The following is a 7990-nucleotide window of genomic DNA, read 5'->3' on the forward strand; positions in this document are numbered from 1 at the left end:
GAATGTTCTGCAAGAACAGTCAGTGTTCTTAACCACTGAGCCATCTCTCCAGCCCCAATTTATTGTTTTTTTTTTTTTTTATGTGTATGTGTGTTTTGCGTGCTTGTATGTAAGTGCATCTGTATAAGCAATGCCTGTGGAGGCTAGAAAAAGGCATTGGATGCCTGAACTGGAGTGGAACCTGGGTCCTCTGGAAGAGCAGATGTTCTGCAAGAACAGTCAGTGTTCTTAACCACTGAGCCATCTCTCCAGCCCCAATTTATTGTTTTTTTTTTTTTTTATGTGTATGTGTGTTTTGCGTGCTTGTATGTAAGTGCATCTGTATAAGCAATGCCTGTGGAGGCTAGAAAAAGGCATTGGATGCCTGAACTGGAGTGGAACCTGGGTCCTCTGGAAGAGCAGCCAGTGCTCTTAACCACTGAGCCATCTACCCAGCTCTGTAATTTAATGTCTTAACAAATGCTTTTTAAAAAAAAATACTTATTTTTATTTTTATGTGTGTGTTTTTGCATGTATGCAAATGTGCCTGTGCATGCAATGCCTTCAGAGGTCAAAAGCAGGCGTCGGATCCCCTGGAACTGGAGGTATGGACAGTTATTTGAGTAAAGGACTGTTGTTAGCCACCATGTGGGTGCTGGGAACCAAACCCAGGTCCTCTGCAAGAGCAGCCTGTACTCTTCTTAACTGCTGAGCCATCTCTCCAACCCCTAAAATTTTTATCTTGAGATTTCCAGGTTGGACTTGAATTTATGATGCTCCTGTCTCCTTAGTATCTGGGACTGCAGGCCTTTGCCACCAGGCTCATTTCTTTTTGGAATGGGGAAATCTGGGTTAAGTTGTAGATAAGGAGGAACTAAGCCATGGAGAGAGCCAGGAGATACGTGGAGAAAACTGAGGACCCAGGTCAAGGAGGAACAGGAAGGGATGAGGTTAAGGGCAGAGGGCAAGGATGTGTGTGGTTATTTCCCAGAGTGGAGCTGGAAGTGAGACAAAGGTGGGACGTATTGGAAGGGAGTATTTAGCTCTGGTTCCCAGGTCACCTGTTTTTCCCAGCCTTCTCCAGGCAGAGTTATGGGCCCTAGAGACAGACTTCAGGGATTTAAATCCCAGCTCCATTACTCACTTGACCCTGGGCAAATCACAGCTGTGTCTGCTTCCTCGTCTAGGAAATAAGGGTAATAACTGCCTGTGGTTAGTATTAAATGAGATAATGTTTGTAAAGTATTTGGAAGGGCTGGTGTATCTGGCACATGAAAAAACCTTGCATTAGCTCTTACTATGTTAATTATTTTGATTTTCATTATAGTTCTTTCAGCGACAGTAGCAAGTTCCAATTCAATTTACTCTCTCTGCTGCCTTCGACTGTCCTGGAGGGTCCCCTCGGATACTCCCTCAGAGAATGCCTCACATGGATTCATAACTCTGTTTGTGCTTGCTGCGGGCTGCAGCAGTTCACCCAGGTGGTGCAGTGTGTTCCTGCTGGCAGTGAAGCAGCAGTCTCCTCGTCTTGTGTCCCCTCTGTTGAGAAGTCCCCAAGAAAGCCATTTGCTTTTCCACGTGCTACGATCTTATGTCAGCTTTTATTTACAGCCCTGTCAGCTTCTGTGGAACTAACTGTTCAGAGGATGGCTTTGGGCACTTACTCCTTTGCGGTGTTATACTGGGATTCTAGTTCTTTCTGAGGACAAAAGCTTTCCACTGAGCCTCTTGCAAATTTCCTTGGCCTGTCAAGCCAGCACTCCTAGCTGCTTGGTGACTTCTAATCCCAGTATGCATACAAACTGTCAGGCTCCTCTGTGAATGTCTTGCCATAACCCCTTCTGGAACAGCAGCCCAGTCCTGCAGAAGGCTTGAGCAGAGTGAAGAGTGAGCTCTGCCCTGGGCAAGGGCACCCAAGGATAAGGGGACAGGGGCTGAAGACCCAGCTAATCTGGAAACATCAGAAGGAGCTGGACCCCTTGCACAGGTTGAAGTGGGTCCTTTCTCCAACTCTTAGCCATACTTAGTCACTGAATCAGGCCCTCATCAGAGTTGGTCATCTGACCAATGCCCCCAACTCTACCAGGCTGAGGACAAACTCAAGACCCTCCCTCCCTGTGTCTCATCCCTGTCCCTTTCAGACTCCTGTTCAACAGTCTTCTTCTGACAAACACCGCCCTAGTGTGTCATTAGATGCACAGGAATACTCTGTAGGATTAGAAAAGGACAAGGCAGGTGATGAGGGGGGATAGTGTCAGATACCTATTGACCCACAAGGAGAGGTGATTTGATTTTAGAATGGGTCAGTCTGATCTATGGTGACAAAACACTATTGAGGGGTTCACTAAGATTGACTTGGGTGGACTTCGTGGGGGCTAATGGGAAAGGGGTCATGGTAGAGCTTCTTGGGAGATGAAAACATTCTTTATTCTATTCACATAGTGATTATAGACGTGTGTTTTTGCCAAAGTCATCACTGGCTTGTATTCTAGGTCTCTGGGGCAAGGGGGTGTTGTATTTGTTATATTTAAGGACTAACAGGGGCTGGAGAGATGGCTCAGTGGCTAAGAGCACTTAACTGCTCTTCAGAGGACCCAGGTTCAGTTCCCAGCACCCATATCAGGCAGCTCACAACCACCTATAACTCCCGCTCCAGAGGATCTGAAGCCCCATTCTGGTCTCCTTAGTCATGTGCACTCACATAACATACACTTACCCTGACAAATACACATAAGTAAAATAAAAATAAATCATAAAAAAATTGACAAAAAGCTTGTACATGTTCAGGATAGACAATTTTTTTTTTTTCATTCTTAGGTGACTCCACAGAGGAGGAGCCTACAGATATGGATAAAATGCTATAAACAACCACAAATGTGGTTAGCCAGAAACCCAAGTTTCTGATTGGTGGGTAGGATGGTGAGAAAGCCACACAGGATCCACCTTCTTTAGATAAAGGCACTGGGTCAGAGGCCGGGGACTGACAGTTAACCCTAGAGGGCTGTGTCCTCTACCAGGTCAGGGGCCTCTCCTCTGTCCCCAGTTGTCCTGATTCTAGGAACTGTCTAATTCTAAGATCTGGAAAGCCTTTCTTTAAGTTTTTTCCTCATAAGTCTACCCAGAGTCTTCTAGATGATTTTGTCCCAGACTGACTGGGGTGGCTAGTGGTCTGACAAAGAAAAAAAGGACCCCCTCGGCCTTGGCTACTGGGAGTACCTATAAAATAAACATGATTAGAAAAGCCAGTGACCACAGAAGATTCAAATGGGAAAAATAATCAAAACAAACAAAAGTCTCCCCCTCTCCCCAGTCTCAACAGAAAAAACACAGCTTCCCAAGCTGGGTGGGATGTAGAACAGGCCTGTTGGGGTGATATTTATATAAGAGGCTGGGTTCCTCCCTGGGGCAAGCAAAGAAAGCTGTAAAATTTGAAAGCACGTTTTAAAATTGTTTCAAATCCTCCCAATGTGTTTCCTGTCTGGTGCTGTGTACAGGCATTGATAATTTGTGTGTATGTGTGGCCTGGAGGTCGTGTTAATGAGGGAGGGAGAGGGAGAGCTGCCAAGGGGTCCCAAGTGGCAGGGGAGGGAAAAGGGGTCTGTTGTTGGTCAGGGTGTGTGTTCCTAGTGTTGAAATGCCTGTAAAGGGTCTTCAGCCTCAGGAGGGTGGTTTATTTAGTCTGGGAAATTAGCATCTTTTAAAATCCATTATATTATAAATCATTAGTGAAAGGCCTTGAGGGACAATAATACAGGTATGTGAATTTTACTTCTGAAGCAAGTAGGTGTGATAACATTTGACAACACACCTTAACTAGAGTGTAACAACATGCAGCTTGGTAAACCAGATAAAAAGGATGCTCCCCATAGCCCACAAAATCCTGCTCCTCCTTCCCTCCTAGCACATCACTGCAACACAGTGGAAATTACTCCCTCTTGGGGCCCCTGTGAGGCTTTGGCCCTTACAATGTTCACCCTGTTCCGTATCATCTGAATTTGAGCTAAATATATGTCCCTTCCTCATGACAAGTCCTCTGAGGATCTGAAGTGTCTTTCTTGGCTGTTGCCTTACTTACGGTCTCACGAGCCAAGCGTGGGTACTCCAGCAACGCCTCTTGCTTTAAACTATTGTCGTTGCTGCTTTTGTTGTTTTGTTCTAAAAGGAAATTACTGTCAGAAAATAAGGACCCCTTATTGACATGGACCTAACTTGGTAAAAGCTATTGTGCTTGAGGGTAGTTTTTAAAAATTTCATACTCTTGGGGCTGGAGAGATGGCTCTGTGGTTAAGAGCACCAGCTGCTCTTGCAGAGGACCTGGATTCGATTCCCAGCACCCACATGGTAGCTAACAACTGTTTGTAACTCCAGTTGCAGGGAATTCATCACCCTCTTCTAACCTCCTTGGGCATTGCACAACATGGGTGCACTTACACACATACGTGCAAGCAACACACTCATGCACATAAAATAAAAATAATAAATAGGGCCGGGCGTGGTGGCACACACCTTTAACCCCAGCACTCGGGAGGCAGAGGCAGGCAGATCTCTGTGAGTTCAAGGCCAGCCTGGTCTACATAGTGAGTTCCAGGACAGCTGGGGCTACAGGGAGACCCTGTCTCAAAAAGACCAAAAATAAATAAATAAATAAAATAAATAAATACATTAAAAAAATTTCATGCTCTGAACTTTGCATCATTTGATGTAATTACATTAAATTTAGAGCTGGTGAAATTGGGCTGGCAAGATGGCTTAACAAGTAAAGGTGCTTGTTAACAAGATCAATAACCTCAGAGGCCACATAGAGGAAGGAGAACTGACTCCTGTAAGCTGTCCTCTTACTTCCCCTGTGCATACCCATACATGTGTGGGCACACACACAACACACAACACACACACACACACACACACACACACACACAAATAAATGTAAAAAAAGAACTGGTGAAATTAATTTTATTTATTTATTTTTGGTATTTTTGAGACAGGGTCTCCCTGTAGCCCCAGCTGGCCTTAATTTGCTATGTAGACCAGACTAGCCTTGAACTCACAGAGATCCACCTGCCTCTGCCTCCCAAGTGCTGGGATTAAAGGGATGAGCCACCATGCCTGGCTGAAATTAAAATTTTAATTTAAATAAAATGTGGCTTTATTTCCTTGTCATGATGTATAATATGTGTCATGGTATGTTTGGGGCTCATATTTGTGTGAGATAGAAAGATCTGTGGTAGACTTGTCTTTATCATGAAATGTCCTGGCCCTTGGTTAATGGTGATGACACTCTAGCAACTAGGCACTATTCCTTGTGGTTGTGGGGACAGGGATTGTGGAATGAAGCCGAATGCAGAAGAAATACTAATGCAGATGAATAATTGAAAGGCACCCAAAAGGCAGCCTGGTCAAGTAGAAATGTTAGAATGTCAATCTGTAAGTGTAGCTATTGTGTTCGACTTTCAAAATCAAGTTCCAGTTAGGGAAGGAGAGGGGGGGGAGAGAAGGAGGGGGGAGGAAGGAAGGAGGGAGGGAGGGAAGAAGGAAAGATGGAAGACTGCAGTCTTGATGTTGTTCAGTGAGCCAATACTGAAAGGGCACTGGGCCAAGGACCTGGGGTACCTGGGGTAGGCTCCCACATGCCCATGGCCCCTTCTGTTACAGTCTTGCTGCTCATGGATGTGGGACAGTGGAAGAAACAGGTGCTCAGGCAAACCACAGTCTTGAATCTTAGTTCCCTTGTCTGTAAAGTATAAGAAATAATGACTCCCTCAGGAGGGCTGGAAAGGCTCCTGTAAACTGCCCAGCACAGCAGCTGGCAGCTGAATACACACACACAGGCATTAGCTCTCGAGTTTGGCCTGGAGTCCTACCACCCTCTCCTGCTGGCCCCTATATACTGCCCTTTTTATAAGTTTAGGCTACATTAGTACATAACATTGTGGGATACCCAGTAAAGTCTGAATTTCAGATGAACAATGAATAATTTTATATTATAAATATGTTTGATGTAATATTTGGGACATACATATTACATTTATTTATTTACACTCATTTATTTATTGTGTGTATGTCATGGTGCTCATGTGGAGATCAAAGGACAACTTTCAGGAGTCAGTTCCCTCTTTTCATCATGTGAGTCCCGGAGACTGAACTGTCAGGCTGTGGCCAGTAGTTCCTGCAGAGCCATCTCACCAGCCCCCATACTCATGCTGAAAAATAAAATCGTTTACCTGAAATCCAACCCAGAGTAGGATAAACTACAGAAGCTTATATGGCAATATTACGTTAACTTCCACGTCCTCTGTGAAGGACAACATGGTGATAGCCACACCCTCTGAACTCCTGTGGCCAGTCATGACTCAACAGTTGACTGACATCCAGGAAGCAGGAACACTTTTACTTATTAGTGATAACAACTGTGACCACTTGTTAAATACCTATGATGCACCAGGCACGTAGGCACATTATACAGCCTGTCAATTTAACCCCTGCAATGACCCTGTAAGGCTAAGGTTAGTGTCCTCTAGAGGGGCAGTGCCCTGTAGCTGGTACACAGTGCCATCACACTGCAGGCTCAAGACTCCAGAATGGGATCCCAAAGCACACAGTGCCATTGCTGGCAGGTGCTGACTCTGTTGGCCTTTCCAGTCCTCTGTCAGCATCCACACTGTGGCATCTGTCCGGGTCTGTGTCATGGAGAGTGACTGTGGAAAGTAACTTTGAAAAGAGCGGCACTAGGGCTGGAGAGGTGGCTCAGTGGTTAAGAGCACTGGCTGCTCTTGTAGAGGACCTGGGTTTAATTTGCAGCACCCACATGGCAGCTAACAACCATCCACAACTCCAGTTCCAGGGGATCCAACGCCCTCTTCTGACTTCCTTGGGCATTGCATAACACAGGTGCACTTACATACATGCAGGCAATACACTCATACACGTAAAATAAAAATAATAATACATAAAATATATAAAAACAAGAACAGCGCTAGTACCAGAATTGATTTGGGAGCCATGACATTGTGATCTCACTCACAAGTCTTAAACCACACTATAGCAAAGATGTTTCAGACAAACCAGGAAGTTTCTAAGTTGTGGAAATATCTAGAGTGTTGTTTGCTTTAGTGCGTGAGCTCTAGCATGCTGCTTGAAGTATTGTGAAACTTGACCCTGAACAAAGTCCTTCAGGACATGGCTTGTGATGTATGTGGCGTGATGTATAATGCATGGTGTGTCTGGGGCACATGTGGAGGGTTAGGTTGAGACTTCGGGTACGTGCATTCCTATGTGCTTTGTTGATTTAACTTTGGGAGTCATGTGAATGACGTGGTAGGCCTCTTTCAAGAGGATATTGGGCTTTATTATATATTTTTAAAGGTTTATTTTATTTTTAATTATGTGTATGTGTGTGTCTAGATATGTGTACATGAGTTTGGGTGTCCACAGAGGGTGGATGCATCAGATCCACTGGGGCTGGAATTACAGATGGTTGTGAGCTGCCTGACATGGGTGGTAGGAATTGAACTCAGGACTTTTCGAGAACAGTACGTGCTCTTAACCACTAAGCCATCTTTCCAGTCCCCTATATTTATTTATTTATTTATTGTTTGTTTGTGAGTGTTTTGTCTGCATGTGTGTAAGTACACCAATTATGGGTAGTGCCCACAGAGGCCAGAAAAGGGTGTTGGATCCCCTGGAACTGGACTTGTAGACAATTGTTAGACATTGTATGGTGGTGGGAACTGAACCCAGGTCCTCTGTAAGAGCAGCCAGTGTTCTTAACCACTGAGCAAGCTCACCTTTCTGGTTCTAACCTTTTCCTTTCTTGTATCTAACCTTTTCTCTTTTTTTTTGAGACAGGGTCTCATTCTGTAGTCCAAGCTAGCCTCCTGCTTCAGCCTCCTATGTGTTAGGATTATCGGAGGGAGGGAAGGAGTCATCATCCAACCATCGATCCTCCCTTCCTTCCCTCCTTCCTTCTTTCCTTCCTTCCTTCCTTCCTTCCTTCCTTCCTTCCTTCCTTCCC

This window comes from Nannospalax galili, unplaced genomic scaffold (genome assembly GCF_000622305.1).
Source record: "Nannospalax galili isolate Female #2095 unplaced genomic scaffold, S.galili_v1.0 scaffold591, whole genome shotgun sequence".
In the NCBI taxonomy this organism is placed as follows: domain Eukaryota; kingdom Metazoa; phylum Chordata; class Mammalia; order Rodentia; family Spalacidae; genus Nannospalax; species Nannospalax galili.